Source organism: Choloepus didactylus, chromosome 2, assembly GCF_015220235.1.
Source record: "Choloepus didactylus isolate mChoDid1 chromosome 2, mChoDid1.pri, whole genome shotgun sequence".
Lineage (NCBI taxonomy): Eukaryota > Metazoa > Chordata > Mammalia > Pilosa > Megalonychidae > Choloepus > Choloepus didactylus.
In genome coordinates, this window is record NC_051308.1 from 56910919 (window position 1) to 56926599 (window position 15681).

A 15681-nucleotide genomic window follows, 5' to 3' on the forward strand; every position below is an offset into this window, starting at 1 on the left:
AACTAATGAATGAACCAACCCTCTCCACTCCAGTGGCTTTCCATTTCCAAGGGAAGGAGAAGAATGGGGACACAATCCCCAGAGAGAATCAGTTACCTCCGAGTCCCGAGAACTACTGGTTCAGCACTCACCCCAACTCCCCTATTACTCTTGGGTCCTGAAGTTGGTAGACTAAATGGCTTGGGGGCATATCTCCCTTGTTCTTCAGGACATGGAGCCACAGGATTTTTCTGGGGCAGGTAGAAAGTGGATGAGCCATCATTGCAGGGACCACCCACTATCTAGGGAGAGGCAAAGGGGTAAACATAAAGAATTGAAATTCTCCCAACACCCATTTGTAAACTCCCACACACAGCATTTTAAACACCACTGAAGTACCTCCAAGGAAAAGCTTGGGAGAACTGTGGTGATGGTGGTAGGTGGGGAGGTCTGTAGGAAGTGGCAAAAAAGGATGCTTTCTGGATTATTTTATTTCTGAACCACTGAGCTATCAGAAGTCATGGGGAAAAAAACCTACACCAAACTCTTTCCACTGCCTCGTTTTTCTCTCTATCCCAAGCGTCTCACTTTATTCTTTCATATCTATGTATATTCCTTTTTCCACCTCTCTTTCTCTTTCTCCCTTCCCCCTGCCTCATTCTACCTCTCCAGGGATAGCCTAATCAGACAGAATTCTGTTCTCCGTACCTGGATAATTTCTGAAATCAATCAGCCCTTTCCTAGTTCACATTGGTTCAGAAAGTGGAAGGAGTAGGGATATGCTGAGAAGCAAGTCAGGAACTTTGTAGGGCTACCCCACATAGCAGAACCATGTCACTGGGGTCATGGATGGTAGGCCAAAGGCATGCTGGACTGCATGCTACGAGCCAATCTGCACCCCCAAATCCATCTGGAGCTTGCTTGGCTAAGTCAAATACTTAGGCAGCATTTAACCATGCTTGAAGCAGAGGCAAATTGCTAACACTGAGGACTCAGAAGTGAGAAAACCTAACAGAGACGGGGAAGAGGAGGGATATGAGAATATTCCTATGGATTCAAATCAAAAGTCAGTATCTAATATGCTCAGTCAAATTCCCAATCTAGCATAAATATGGAAGTGGCCTGATGGCGGAAAGGGCTGGTCACCTAGACAGACGTAAAAGGCACCGAGAGCCACCATGTGACCCGGGCTCCTTTTAATGACCATCAAGAAAGCTGAAAATCCAACAGCTGAACATAAGCTGGTCCTCCCCAGCTAGAAGCTGCCAGATGGCTCCACTATCCCACCTCAGTTCTACTCTGAGCCTATAAAACTTGGGCAGGGAATAGACATATGGAAGTCAAACTCTGGCTCCCCAAGTACCATAGCTGCCTTCTTCTTGCTCTCCTTGCTACTATGCAAGGATTCACAGAAGGGACCAGAGGGGGAGTAGAAAAAGGCATGCTAACTCAGCAGAGCCAGACTTTCCTAGGCGTCTCATGAAATCCGCCTAACATTTGCCTCTGCAGAAGGTCGCCAGAGCCAGCTTTCCCCAGCTTCTCCTGTCTATACACCCTGGCCAGCTGTTCCAAATTAGCAGGATCTCCATCACCGCAGAACAATCTTTTCTGGTGTGAGGGAGGGGTTGGTGTCCTCCCTTCAGGGTTTCAGCCCCTGAACCCTCCCTCTGAGAGCAGCCAAGTCCACAGAGAAGCCTAGGATACAGTCAGCCTGCTCTCGCCCCACCCTCCTCCAATAGCCAGCCCAAGAAAGAGGACTTTCCTTCATGGGGGAAGTCCCACAGCTGGCAGGCTATGGAAACTTTGCCGTCTAAGGCTGTGGAATTCTCCCACTGGGCTCCTGCAGTTAATCATCCCAGCTCTCTGGATTCCCAATTTGGGACTTTAAAATGTAGCACCAGAGCAAGAAGCACAAACATGTTAAGGAGAAGAAAAAGGGGGAAAAACAGTTGGTGTAAGCTCCAGTCTTCTGAGTAATTGTGAGATCAGGAAAGAAGAAAAATGCATAAGAAAAACAAGTGCAGAACACACTCCAGAATACTCTTCCAGGTTCCCAGCCAATGTTGCCCATATCCATCTTCCAGGCCCTCCAGAGAGCGTTGCTCCCATTCCTAACTGACTTGTAAAAGGATTATCTAGGGGTTGGTTTGTTTGCAACTTTCTCCTTTTAGCAGATCTGAACTATCAGAAGCTACTGTTCTCTTCAACGTTGGGAAAAAGTTAACAATAAAAAAAAATGCTAGAGCGCTCACAACTGTGAGTACAAAGCTTTGGAATATTAACTTTCAAGATGGTAGAAGTGGCCTCTTAGGCCAAGTTGCCATGGTTTCTAAGAGAACAAACAGAGGTTTGGGCCTAAAGAGGGTTAGGAGGGTGAACTGCCTTTTTATTCCTATGGGAAGAGTTTTAAGAGCCAAGACAGGAGGGGGTAGGGCAAAACAAAGAGCAAGCTACAGTGCAGGGGAAAGAAAACAGATAGCCTTGACAATTCCCGCCTCTTCCTGGGGAGGTAAAGGTGGAAGACCCCATTTATAGAACGATAAGGCCCTTTTCAGGGGTTGAGATAAACCTAGGAAGTTAGTAGGAGATGAGCAACCTATCTAACATATCGGATGTCTATCCAACCAAATCTAGTAGGAGGCAGGGAGAACAGAGGCTAAAACTGAGTTGCTTTGGGAAAAGAAGGACCTCCAAAGGCTCTGAGCTTTGCCTGCAAAAAGGCAGGTGACAATACTATCCCCAGAAGTGATGTGTAGAGGTGCTATTCCCCAGAATTGAGGCCCACCCCACTGTCCACCCCACACACTGGCATTAGCATATCACCTTCCCAGGTCTCCTGATTAGGACTCTGTCACTCTCGTTCCAAAGGAGCCAGATGGGGTAGAACTGTGTCAAATGCCAAAATGCTACCATGTCCTCCTGGCAGGAACTGTCAATTGAATGCAGCCACCTGGCCAAGGAATTCCCTTTCAGACTCATGGGCAGCTCTCCGCAGTTTAACAGAACCCCCTTGGATGCTTCCTACCAAGCGGGTGCCAGCTTGGCTCACACTGGAGAGATGGAGAGGAGACAGAGCTGCTTTGGGTTCTTCTACACCCAGACATAGCCAATACGGCATCATTGTAAGTTAAGGGCCACTTACGCCCTGCCACCTTCTCAGAGCAGAGAGGGGCCAGGGGTCAATGACCTCAAGCTAGGAGGCTCTAGTCAATAAGTTCTTGCCCTCTTCTGGGAGCAGTCCCCTGTTATTCTGACCAATATGTCAAACATCTCATAGGATCCCAGAATCACAGCCATGCAGCGGATTGTGGGGAGCATCTAACACAAACCTTCTGCTTTTACATTTAAGTACCTATCAGGCAAATACTGTGCTGGGCACTGGGACAAAAGGGTTAAATGACTAAGATGGAAAAGCAGGATACAGGGAGAGCAAATGATGCAAAGTAATCTGTGTTAGGTGTCAAATGAAGGGCAGAAATATCTCCCTTATGCATTTCCATGTGTGTAACCAGCACCTCTGGGGTCTCCCTTTAGGCCAGCTTGTGACCACCAAGCTGCTACCAGAAAGAGCCTACTCACAGCATGGACCTCCTCTTAGTGGGCTCAGCCTCACATCTGGGCCAAGGAGAGCTTTCTTAGGGCCTTCCAGAGCTGCTGGGTACGGTTGGGAGGGTGTGTCCTGAACACAGGCACCAGCTAAGGAAGTGGTTGGGGGTGAAACCCAGCCTGAGTTTTGCTTGCTAAGTCATGTACCTGTGGGACTGCAATCAACTGAAAGGAGCATCTTTCTAAAATCTTTATAAAGATGCTTTCTGGGCTAGCAGCTGCCTTAACTCTCAACCTGGCACATTCCCTTGGGTGAATAGACTCTAAGAAAAATCCAAGGAAGAAATCCAGAATCCAGTTTGGCCAGAGGATGCTTCAGCTGGCCGTGTGGGCCCAGACCCTCTGAGAGCTCTGTCCAGGAGGCCAGAGCTGCCTCTCCCTGGCCAGGCTCCTGTCCCTCACAGGCTCTCCCACAACAGTTGTCCCCAAACAGCATAAGGCCTGCCTTCTCCTTAGCACCAAACCCCCAACAAATCCACTCTTCCTGAGCCTTAGTTTCCTCATCTGAAAATGGAGATAATAGAGGTAATCTATCTCATATGGCAGTTGAAAGGATGAATACTTCTTTAGTGTGCAATGGCCTGTTGTCCTTGGATGGAGATCAATTGCATTAAGCAGCATAAATATAAACAATGAGACAGATACACTGGCCCCTCTGTCAGAGGCTCCCAGGTGCCTCTGGCCACCTTGCTCCTATACATTCCAGACCTGAGTCTGGGCTCTATATCAGGGACCCTCTATACCAGGAAGAGTCTAGTGCCCTCACCCCTACCCTCCTCACGGACTTCTCCAGAATCTCTCTCCATCTTTTGCTGTTATGTCTGGACAATCTGCCTGTCTGAGATTTCCGATTAAGTGGTATCAGCAAGTCTGGGCAGAAAAAGAACAATTTCATGAGAGTAAAAGAAGGCTGTGGTAACAACTCACATCTAGGTAATACTTCACAGTTTTCAAAGCGCTCTGATGTTTGATCTTTGTGACAACCCTTTAAGGCAAACAGGACCAAAGATTATTCCTTTTACAGATTTTATAACACATGGTCTTAAAGGTGAAGTGACCCAGTTTAGGCCATGCAACCACAGGAAGAGCCTAAAGAGACTAAAAAATACAACACGGCTACAAGGTCCTATAAGGAAAGTGGAAAGAACAATCATAAGAGAACATGGGAGTGGCCTGTATAAAAAAAGTCAGATCATTTTAGGCCCATCCCAGGACGTTGGAGCTGGGGGATTCCTGTCCTGATGAGCTCAGAGGATTAATATAGGTTCTCTGACTTCCTCCCAGAAGTAACTGTGAGACACACTCTCTGTATGTGTGATGCTGGCGTGTGTCATCCTCTTTGGCTGTCAACACCTTTAGGGTACAGATTGTGGTCTAGATAAAGGCTGTGCAGCTCCTGGTGCGTTGAGGGGGTGTACAAGGGAGAGAAACAGAAAAGGGAGAACAAAAAAGTGGGGAGGAAGATTTAGAGTAAGGAAGGAAGAGGGCTCCTTCCCTTAGGGAACCTCTAGTCCACAGACATCTAAATAAAGGAGACAGGGCACACCCACATTAAGCAAGGCAACCATTATCATGCAGGACATACAGAAATATTTAAGTGCGTAGAAGCCAAAAGTGAAAAAGATTGAGGAGGGGAAGAGGTTTAAAAACCAAACACACACAAACAACAACAACAATAAAACAAAATATAAACAGAGGAAAAACAGAAGTGCTCTAGAATCTCTAGACCCTTTGCCTTAACACTGAAAACAGCATCTCTTGGGCAAGAATAGACCCTCTCAGCAGGAAGTGGGCAGAGGCATGGTCATTAGGCCCAGATGACCAATTCTCCCCTTTCCAACTAGTACTTCTGGGGTCTGGTGGCATCACACACAGTAAATATCTGTTGAGAAAAGAGGCCCAGAAGAGGCCTCAGAGCAGTGTCAGAACAGCAGTTGGGCACGACCTCTTCCCTCTTCAGGGAGAATGAACCTCCTCAGCTTCCTGCTTCAAGGCAAGAGGAGGCTGCTGTCTCCATGTTACTACAAGTTAGTATATATCCAAAGAGTTTGATTAAAGAAAGGAGAGCAAATGGAAGAGGCTTGCTGGTACAAACTGGGGAGAGGGTGGAGAAGGGAAGAGCAGAACCAAGTTCAGGATGTGTTAAGTCCAGCTGCGGCTGTCCCCATGAGCTCAGGCCCGTTTTGTAGCGGAAGGGAGGCTCAGTGGCACAGAGGTCAGTTATCCCAGTTAGTGGCCTTTGACATGCCCAGGGCTGAGAGCCACGGACGGCCTGATGCAACACCAAAGAACTCAAGAGGCGGCCTGGCAAGGCTGAGTGGCAGGGCAAAGGGGAGGAGAGACAGACCCAGCTTTCTTGAATACCATCCTCTATGGGAGTGAGGGAGGGGAGTGGTGTTGGAAGTATATTGGGAGTCATGGACAGATGGTGGGAAAATCATCTTTTCAAGGAAGCAAAAAGAAAGCTTTCATCTATCCACTCTCCCAAACTCCGTTATCAGCTCAGAACACACAGGCATCAGCTTAAAGCAAGTACAGTTAAGATCTTCTTAACCCAAAATGAAGATACAGGGTTTCTAGTGCTTTTTGAGCACATACATACATCATCTCATTTGATCCTCCAAAGAACTTTGGGAAAATGGCTATTACCACCTCCATTTTACAGAGAAGAATCTGGTTAAATACCTTGTCTAGGTTCATATGGTAAGAAGCCAAGCCAGAATCCAAACCTGAGTTTGGCAAAAGTCATATTATTTCCCTATAATAATTGCCTTTACAGTGCTTTCCGGACATGAGGATTCTTTTTCTCAGAAACCAGTCACCTCTAAAAGCATAGTCAAGAACACAGGCTCTGGGGACAGATAGTCTGGGTCCAAACCCCAGATCCACCTTCACTACTTGTTTGACCTTGGGAAAGTTAACATCTCTGCTCCTTAGTTGTGTCATAGAAAAAATGAGGACAACAGTACATACTTCACATGACTTCGAGATAATTAAATAGTCCATGTAAAGCACAGGACACAGTGCTGCCATAAAGTAAGTGTTCAAATGTAATGATTGTAGCCCATGTTTAGGGTCTAAGTCACTAGTGACCTGCTCACCCTTCAGAAGGTGAGTGGGGCAATATTGCAGCATTTCCCTTGCTTCTGCGTAAAGAAGGAATTAACACCTTATGGTTGGAAGGGACTCAAGGTCATCTAGACTAATCTCTTCCCCGATGTTAGAATCCATTCTCTTCTTATTGCTCTGTAAGAACCTACTTCTTAGTTCTTATACAGGTGGGAACTAACTTACCATCTCCATTTCCCAAAGTGACTGGTGTGCATTCTCACAATCCCACAAACCACCTTTTGTGGTAGCTTCCTTTGTCCCCTATTAACAATTGAAGAAACTAAGGCCCAAGATCCTGAGCCATGAACCCAGGTCTGCCTGACTCCCAGGTTCATGCTCTTGACTATCACATGATACTTCTGCCTTAGAAAAGGCAGGAAAAATCTACCACATAGTATGGGGGAAAACAGCTTTGGTTGAATTTCCAGTGTCTGGATTAGCATCCCAGCTCAATCCAGGTATGGGAAGGGATTCAGGATCTGGCAACTGTGAACGAGTTACCCAATTGTAGTAACAATGACAAAGACAATAACATCTACCACTTATGAACATGATGTGCCTAGCACCATTTGACTTCTTTTTACCAGTAAGTAAACCGAGGGGCATATTTTGCTTAAACCCACAAAGTTCCTAAGTAGAAATGAGTGTCATACTCAAAACTGTCTGACACTTCTCCTTTTACCCATGCTATCTCTCAGACTCTCCATTTGCTCATCTTTAGATTGGAATCAGTATTCACCCCCAATGAATGCACTCTTTAATAAATATCAATGCCTACTGTGTGACAGACCTAGTTTAGTCATGGGGATACAGTAAGAAAAGAAAGTATAATATTTGATGTCTGTGTTGTACCTGACAGTCTTACACACATTATGTAAAATTACGATGATAAATGACTCAAAGTGACTAACTCAGGAGGTACTCAATAAATGTAGCAGTTATCATTTTCTTCTATATCACAGCCTTAAAATTTTTTTTAACTGCTATCATATTTCCTATTGTTTTTTGTGTTTTCTTTTTTTAAATTCTGTTTTCTTTCCTCCTACTAGTTTGGAAGTTATATTATGCCTAGCCTTTTTGTGTCAGGTTAGAAATCTTAATATACATATTTGACCTAAAGATTTCCGATAGTCAAAATCTTTAACCTCTTTCCAAACAATACATGGACCTTAGAACTCTTGAACGTCAATTATTCTCCTTCCATTTAATATGCTATTGTTATGTGGGATTTTTAGCTATAGCTTCATTTTATCTTTATAAATTAGACATTATTACCATTATCTGCTTTGCTATCGGTGTTGAAATGTAACGTCATGTTTACCATTTCCTTTGCTCATCATTCCTTCTTGAATCTTAGATCTTCCGTTTAAGTAATTTTTCTTCTTGAACTACCTCCTTCAGAAGTTGTTTTAGTAGGGATTTACTGGTAAAAAACTTCTGTTTTTGTTTGTCTGCAAAGGCTTTTATTTGGTTCTTATTCTTGGAAGATTTTCACTAATGATGGAATTCTGTTAGCAGTTATTTCCCCAGCACTTTGATGATATTAGTCCACTATCTTCTATCTTTTATTGTTACTGTTGAGAAGTCAGCTATCAATCTGTCATTCCCTTGTAAGTAATCTATCTTTCAGGTTTACTTTTAAATTATTTACACTTGGTGTTTTGCAGATTCATTATGATGTGTCTAGGGGTAAGTTTTGTTTATTCTTGGGATTCATTAGGCCTTATAAACCTGATGATTTTATTTCATCAATTCTTGACCATTACTTCTTCAAATATTGTCAGATTCCTAGTCTCTCTATTATCCCTTTCCAGAACATAAATTAAATGTATGTTGGGCCATTTTATTCAAATCTGGCCCAATGTCTGCTTTTATACATAAACTTTTACTGAAACACACCACACCAACTTGTTTATGGATTAAACAATTAGACGGCTGCTTTAGCACTACCAGAGCAGATCTGAGTAGTTGTGACAGAAACCATTTGGCCCACAAAGCCTGAAATATTTACTACCTTGCCCTTTATTGAAAAATTTTCCCAATTTCTACTCTGTTCTCAATGCCTGAATACCTCTTTTCTATTTTCCATCTTTGTTTCTAAACTACCTTCAGAATGTCTTGATAAATTTCTGCATAATTTCTTTGAAATATCTTCTAGTTTACTAATATTATCTTCAGCTATATGTGGTTTAACCTGTTCATTAAAACTTTAATTTCCTTTACTCTATTTTAATTTCTAAACGTTCTCTTTGGTTCTTTGTCATATCTACCAGGTCAATTTTGAGTTTCCTGCCCTTTCATCATTCTTTCAATATTTTCTTATTTCTTTTTAAGATATTAATATAGATTTTTATTTTCTGTCTCTGATAACTTCAATATCTGCTCTTTTTGTGGGTCTGATCTATGGAGTTTTATTTCTGTAAGTAGGAATCAATGGCTTCAAATCAGGAGTGCCAAGAGATACTATTTACACCATTCACCTGGCAAAAATTTAAAAGTCTGAGGATACCAAGTTCTAGAGAGGACACAGATCAATTGCATCTCTTACCCATCACTGGTAGGGGCAAACCCCACTACAAATGCACAGGGCAACAACCTTCATTATCACATAAAGCTGAATATTCACATATCAAGACCTAGCAATTTCCCTGAAAGATCTATACTTGGGAAAGACTTGCATATGTGCCCCAGGGGACATGAACAGGAATATTTGTAACAATACTGTTCATGATAGTGAAATAGGGTGGCATCTTTACCAATGGAATATTACATAGCAGTGTAAATGAATGGACTACAGCAACACTCAACATGGATGAGTCTTCATATTACAATATTGAAGGGAAATAACCAAGGCCTAGAAGACTGCTCACAGTATGGCATCATTTTAAATAAAAAATATAAAGCAAAGCTAAATAATTCATTTGTTTAGGCATACTTAAGTTTACCAAGAGAATGATGAACATGAAATTCAGGAAAGCGGTTGGGATGGGTGACAAAGTGAGGGAATAAAAGGGGGAGCACACAGGTGGTTGCAAGTTATTGGTGGTGACCTTGTGTTTGGCTTGGGTGGTGGGTTCATCAGATCTATTAAAATACATTAATAAACCAATGAAGAAAATGTGTCATGAACCATGGATTTTGATTTATCCAATTTTGTGCACTCGAGAAAAAAGCAAATAAAGAGGAAAAAAAGGAAGAAAGAGACGAAGAAGAGCAAAAGAAAGAGGAAGAAAAAGAGAGCAAAAGAAAGAAAAACAGGTTTCCACCACTTCTGCCAGTAACATTTTTTACCTTGCATGATCAAAGAGAGCCACAGAGCTTGGAAAAGGTAACAAGGTTCTCTTTTAAATGAGAACGTCTGTTATCTATTTCATGGTCCAAAATTGCCATTTATTAAACAGTCAATACACTGCATTTGATCATATTACTCTAAGAAGAAAATATCAATCAACTTAGAAATTATGGGTTGTTTTTTTTTTTTTTTTTCTTTTTCTTGAGGTGGAAATAAAGGGAGGCAGGGAAGAGGCCCTGATCTGCATTATTCCTCTGGGGACCAAACAGAGAGCCAGGAGAATGGCCAGTGGAGGCCGGAGGCTGGGGCAGGAGTCGGCAAGGCCTGGTCTCCTTCGGATGGGGAGAGGTAGAGGTGAGAGTTATTTCATTTCACAAGGGAGGGAGGGTCAGAGTACATGGGGGGTACATGCCTAAGTCAGCTCTCACAACCAAAGTAGAACAAACACTCTGGGAAAGAACCCAAGTTCCTCCCCCACTAGACTTAACTGAGTCTCAAAGCTGAAACCAGCCTCATCCAGACAGGGTTAGTAAGGCTCCCGGCTTGGGAGGACAGAGAACAATGACTGGCGGCCTGGGGGTTGCCCTGGCTTCCTCCTCTCGCAGCGCGCACGAGGTCCCTATGCTGGCCTCCCTGGCGCGCTGGCTGCCCCGGCCTTTGCCTCAGTGGGCCCACGCGCAGAGCCTTGCACAAGCCAGCCATCGGCCGCAGTTCTAGGGCCCCAAGGTGGCAGCTTTGCAGCGTACCTCAGCGCGGCCTCCCCTGCCGCTAACCCAGTCGCCCGGGCTCCCCGCCCGCCCTCGCCCCGGGCCGGCTGCGTTCTGACCTGCCGCTCCCCGCCCTCCGTACGACTCAGCCGCCGGCGTCCCGCGCAGCTCCGCTCCAGCCCCGGGAGCAGCTGGGGAAACAACTGCCTTAGCCTTTTCGAGGCCTGGCTCAGCACAGAAGCCCAAAATAAGGCGGCTAGCCCCACCCCGGCCTGCCAGCGATTGCTCACAGAGGGGACCAATGACTCACTGCGGCCCAGCAGCCAAGCAGCCCCTCTCCCTCCCCCAGGACCCTCATCCTCCCGGCACCACACCCCAGGCAGGAATCTCCACCCTTCAGCCTGGGGAGGCTACCCTGGTAACCTTTCCAGTTCTCACCCCGCCCTTCACCTGGCCTGCCTTAAACACACGAAGAGCAAAAACCTGTGGTTTAGTGGCTCAGCAGACTTCTCGCACCATTTCCTCTTAAGAGCCCTTCTCCCTGAGCTGCCATGCCCCCCAGGAACAGGGTCTAGCCCCACAGTTTGCAAAGCATGCATGCTTGAAAAATGTTGATTAATTAGTGGGTGATGATGTCCCAGGACAGGGACAAAAACCGGGGTGGGCAGTGGGGTGGGGATTGGGGGATTCTGGGATGTTGCATTGAAAGATCTGATAACATTACAGTGGCAGGGAAGACTGTGCGGTAAATCTGAGATGCTTTAACACAGGATATTATGGTGTATACAGATTAGGTGATCTCATCAGTGCTCATTCAGCGGCTGGGATGGGGTTGGGGTGGGGTAAGCTGGAGAACACCCACTGTACATATGGGGATCCTGAGCCCCAAAATAGACTGTGACCTGCCTGGTCAGAGTACAAATGGGGACCACATGTGTCTCTTTATTTTTTCTGCTCTGTAAAATTGTGGGGATTGAGATATGGCCACTTCCAGTTCTGAAATAATAGGATTCTGGAGATTCTAGTCTTAAATACTGGCTCATCTCAACACCCTCAGGAAGACCTCTGAGCTCTAACAACATCCCTTTACACAAGTATAGCACTTTTAACTTCTGAAAGCAGTTCCCATTTAGATTCTAAATTATTTTAATCATTCTTTGTGGTTAGGAAATAAGTGACAAATGAGGAAACGAAGGCTCGGAGATTAAAGGACTCACTCAACTTCACACTGCTAGTTAGTGGCATGGTCAAGAGTGGAACTCAACTAAGGGACTTGTTTTAGTGCCCCAAGATTCCTAGTTTTTCTTTACCCAGTTATTCACACTTTGCTGGGATCAGTCTCCCATCCATAGCGTGGAGAGAAATCACCCTACCCAAGAAAGAGGCCTCAAATTTTGTATGAGCTGGGGAAATGGCCTTCCAAACTTCAGGGGTGTAAGGTAGATGAGGAGGGGCTTCCCCATTTAAGAATCTTCACAAATAATCATCCATAAAATGATAGGCATTCTATGGTGTACAAAGCACTTTGATATCCATATCTCACATTATCCTAATAGCCTTGTAAGGTGTTCAGGATTATATTATTTGTTATTTTAAGCAGGGTGAAAAGGCTGAAGTTTAGCAGTTAAGTGACATGTCCAACAATGACACCCCATTCTCTTGCTGTGTTATCACAGGAGGTTGAGGTAACCTATGTAATAAGGAAGAATCCTCTACATTCAAAAAGTACTGCTTTTAGAAGTTAAAAGTGCTATACCTGTGTAAAGGGAAACCCAAAGCCTCTCCCTCCATGTTTCTCATATTTCTCCCCAAGGGAAGAAGGTAGATGGATGAAATCTCCCTGGGGCTAGTGGACAGACTGTGGGCACAGAGTGGCCAAGGTCTTCCCCAGAGTCACACAGCAAAGTGATACCAGCTCTTGGATGAACCCAAGGCTTCATGGCCCAGCCCTAGATTCTGCACACATGCCCACATTCCTTGGACAAGCCTGTAACTGTTGTGGAGGACTATTTGTCACTCTTGAATTTTAATAGCTGACTCGTGTGATCTTTGAGAGACTGGCATCTCAGGCCATCATTCTGAAGCATCCTCACTGCCAAGGGGTGCTGAGTCACCTACCCCAAGCACAGAGACTCTGCCCCCATCGTCTTCTCTGCTGCCAGCCCTGCAGCTACTAACTTCTTTCTCTCTCCCTAACTCCTGTCTCTCTGCCCCCCTCCCCCGCTCTATTCTTGGATGATTTAAAGTTTCCTTTCTTTAAAAATATTGCTGCGGATAAAATATACTCATCCTCTCTTTCACACATACACGTTTAAGAGAACGAAGGCAGGCAAGCCTCACACAGGTCAGTGCCATGAGCCCAAACCCAGCAGGAGGAGACAGTCTCTCTGCTATGAATGAGTAATTCCACTCACAGGTTTATAGGGGGCTTTATTTAGGGTGTTCCACATCTCCTTCCAGAAAGCCTGGCCTTTAGTTGGGCCTATGTAAAAAGTCATTTTGCATGTTTAATTCTCACTTCAAACACAAGCTGGCCTGCTCATCTTCTCACACCTTCATGTGGGATCCAGACACACAGGGGGAGGGAAGGAACTTCTCAAAGGCAACCGAAGAGTTCCAAGCCGTCTTTCCTCTCTGATTTCCTTCTCTGGGGTTTAGGCCCCTGCACCCTGCCCAGGCTGGCTCCAGACTGTCAACTTGCAAGGTAAAGGCTGAGAACATCTGCATCTTTATTTCCCTTCTAACATCACATCTACTTTTCACTTCCGGTCACTGCTCTTACAGATTCCATTGGACCAACTCCTTATGATGTAGGAAAAATGCCCATAATATAGCATTGGGTAGAAAAAAACAGAATCCAAAACTCGATATTCAATGTGTCCCCAAATTTGTTTAAAAAATGCATACACTTACCCACATATGAAAGAATAAAAGGAAATATACCAAAATGCTGAGTTACCTCTGGACTGACAGAAATTTAATATTTTTCTTTATGTTTTCCTGAATTTTCCAAACTTTCTAGAATGATCTTGTATGGAAGCAATATAGAGCTTAGACTCAGGAGTTGAAGAGGCATGGTTTGAATCCCAGAGTCACCACTTAATAGCTGTAGGATCTTGGATAAAGAATATTCTCTCTCTGAGCCTCAGTTTCCTCTTTGGAAAAAGAGAATAGTAATAGCACCTTCCTTACAGGGTTGTCATGAGGAAGAAATGAGGTCATGCAATTATAGCATTTGCCATCAGGCCTGATATATACTAAGTGCTCAATAACGCTAGATATTTTTATGTATTACTTTTATGATCGGGGGGAGAAAAGTAAATACCCTGAAAAAAATTTTTTTAATTCCATGCCCAAAAAATCCACCTTTCAGTTTAAAGGACACTGGGAAAACAACAAAAGCCCTCCTGAAAATGTAGATGGGGGGGGGGGTAGATTAGACAAGATCCCAGAATAATTGATCACTAGAAGATTCTGTGAGTGTGTAAGCAGGGGATTTTCTACCTGGTTGGATAGGGAGACAGTGTTGTCCTATAACAGAGTAGTCCGCGAGGGCTCAGACAGGGTGACATTTGCCTTTTTGGTGACTAAGGAGCTGAGTGAGAACAAGTACTGGCTTAAACTGTAGCAAAAGTAATCCCCCAGGTTAGACAAGGGACTTGGGGACTGGGGCTATGGAATGGGGCCAGCCTGGGGAGCTCTGAAATGCAACTGTTTATAGCAACATATTCTTTAACGGATCTGAATATGGCTGGGATCCCGGATCTCCTCCCATTGTACTAAGCAGTTTGGCCTGCCAATCAACTGGCCTGTTTTGTGCCAAAGACCCTACTGGAGATGGGACACCAGAAAGAAGTGAAGAGGAATTACCTCCATTGCCACCCATCTAAAAAAGAGCCCCCAACCCTGGCCACAGAGTAGGGGCCACATAGAGTTACACAGAAGAGGCCCACAGGGAGCCTTTCAGACTGTCAACATGGGTCTGGGGAGGGAGGAGAGGTAAGGAGGGGGACAGCTTCCTCAGACCAGGCTCCATGATTCTGGGAGGCCCAGCCCATAAGCAACGTGTCCTGCAGGACTGTGCACTGTTTATTCTCCACCCACTTCCCTGGAAGACTCCCCCATCCCTGCCATGCAGGCCCTGCTGTGCAGGAGAGCTGGTTCCTGGGGCTGTCACTCCATCCTGGGTGCCCTTGCTTCAGATCTTAGAAGTTTTGTTTTCCCCATTCTAGGTTTACAAATTCAAATGCCTACAGGGACCAGACAGGTAACAAAAAATGAGTGAAGCAGAGAGAGCGCGGAGTCTGTGGCAAACTAGAAAACACACACCGTCTGAATGGGGCAGCGGTTACTCAGATCCTGCTGACCACTGCCATGGAAAAAGGGTAGGCCCAGTATTTCCAGATATTTCAGAAGAAGCAAGAAATTTGGATTTCCATGTGAAAGCTTCTTTTTAAATTTTGGTAACCGAATATAAAGTCTGCAGGATTGTTTGGGTAGGAGGAGGCAGAGAATTTTAGACTTGAAATGTCCTTGAAGTATATTTGGTCCAAACTTCATTTTACACATGAACAAACTGAAGTCCAGAAAGTTTCTTTGATTTCCCATAAGTTACAGAGCAACGTAATGACTCAAATCCCAGGTCTCCCTTCTAGTCTAGAACTTATTCCTCTAAACCACCTTGCCTGTCATTAGGAGACCTTTGCACTTATTCATGCATGAGAAGATTAGATGCTGAATTAGGGGTGATGGCTGTGGGAAGGGAGAAAGTAAATTTTACTGTGGTCTTGCCTCTTGTTTAAAGAAAAATTTCTATTTTTTATTCATTTATCCATCCATCCATCCAGTCTTTGTTGATCATCCTTCTATGAACCAAGATATGCGCTAATACACTGGGTATGCAGCGATGACTAAGGCACCACTCCTCGTTTCAAGTAGCTCACAGGCTGGTGTGTGGGCTCCACTAAGGCTGCAGCCAGAAACGAG

The 15681-nt window shown here is 44.7% G+C and overlaps 1 protein-coding gene across 8 annotated transcripts in view; it reads right to left on the reverse strand.

Annotated features, from left to right (window-relative positions):
- The window catches only part of ATP2B4 (ATPase plasma membrane Ca2+ transporting 4), a 92525-nt gene that overhangs the window by 62833 nt on the left and 14011 nt on the right, over positions 1 to 15681 (reverse strand). For 3 of the 8 annotated variants that reach the window (XM_037825000.1, XM_037825001.1, XM_037824999.1), the window contains exon 1: positions 10815 to 11014. The exons of the other annotated variants lie outside the window; for them this stretch is intronic. The gene's annotated coding sequence lies outside the window, so the exon portion shown is untranslated. Of the gene's footprint in view, positions 1 to 10814; positions 11015 to 15681 lie in introns of those variants that run through there. 8 annotated transcript variants of the gene reach the window in all.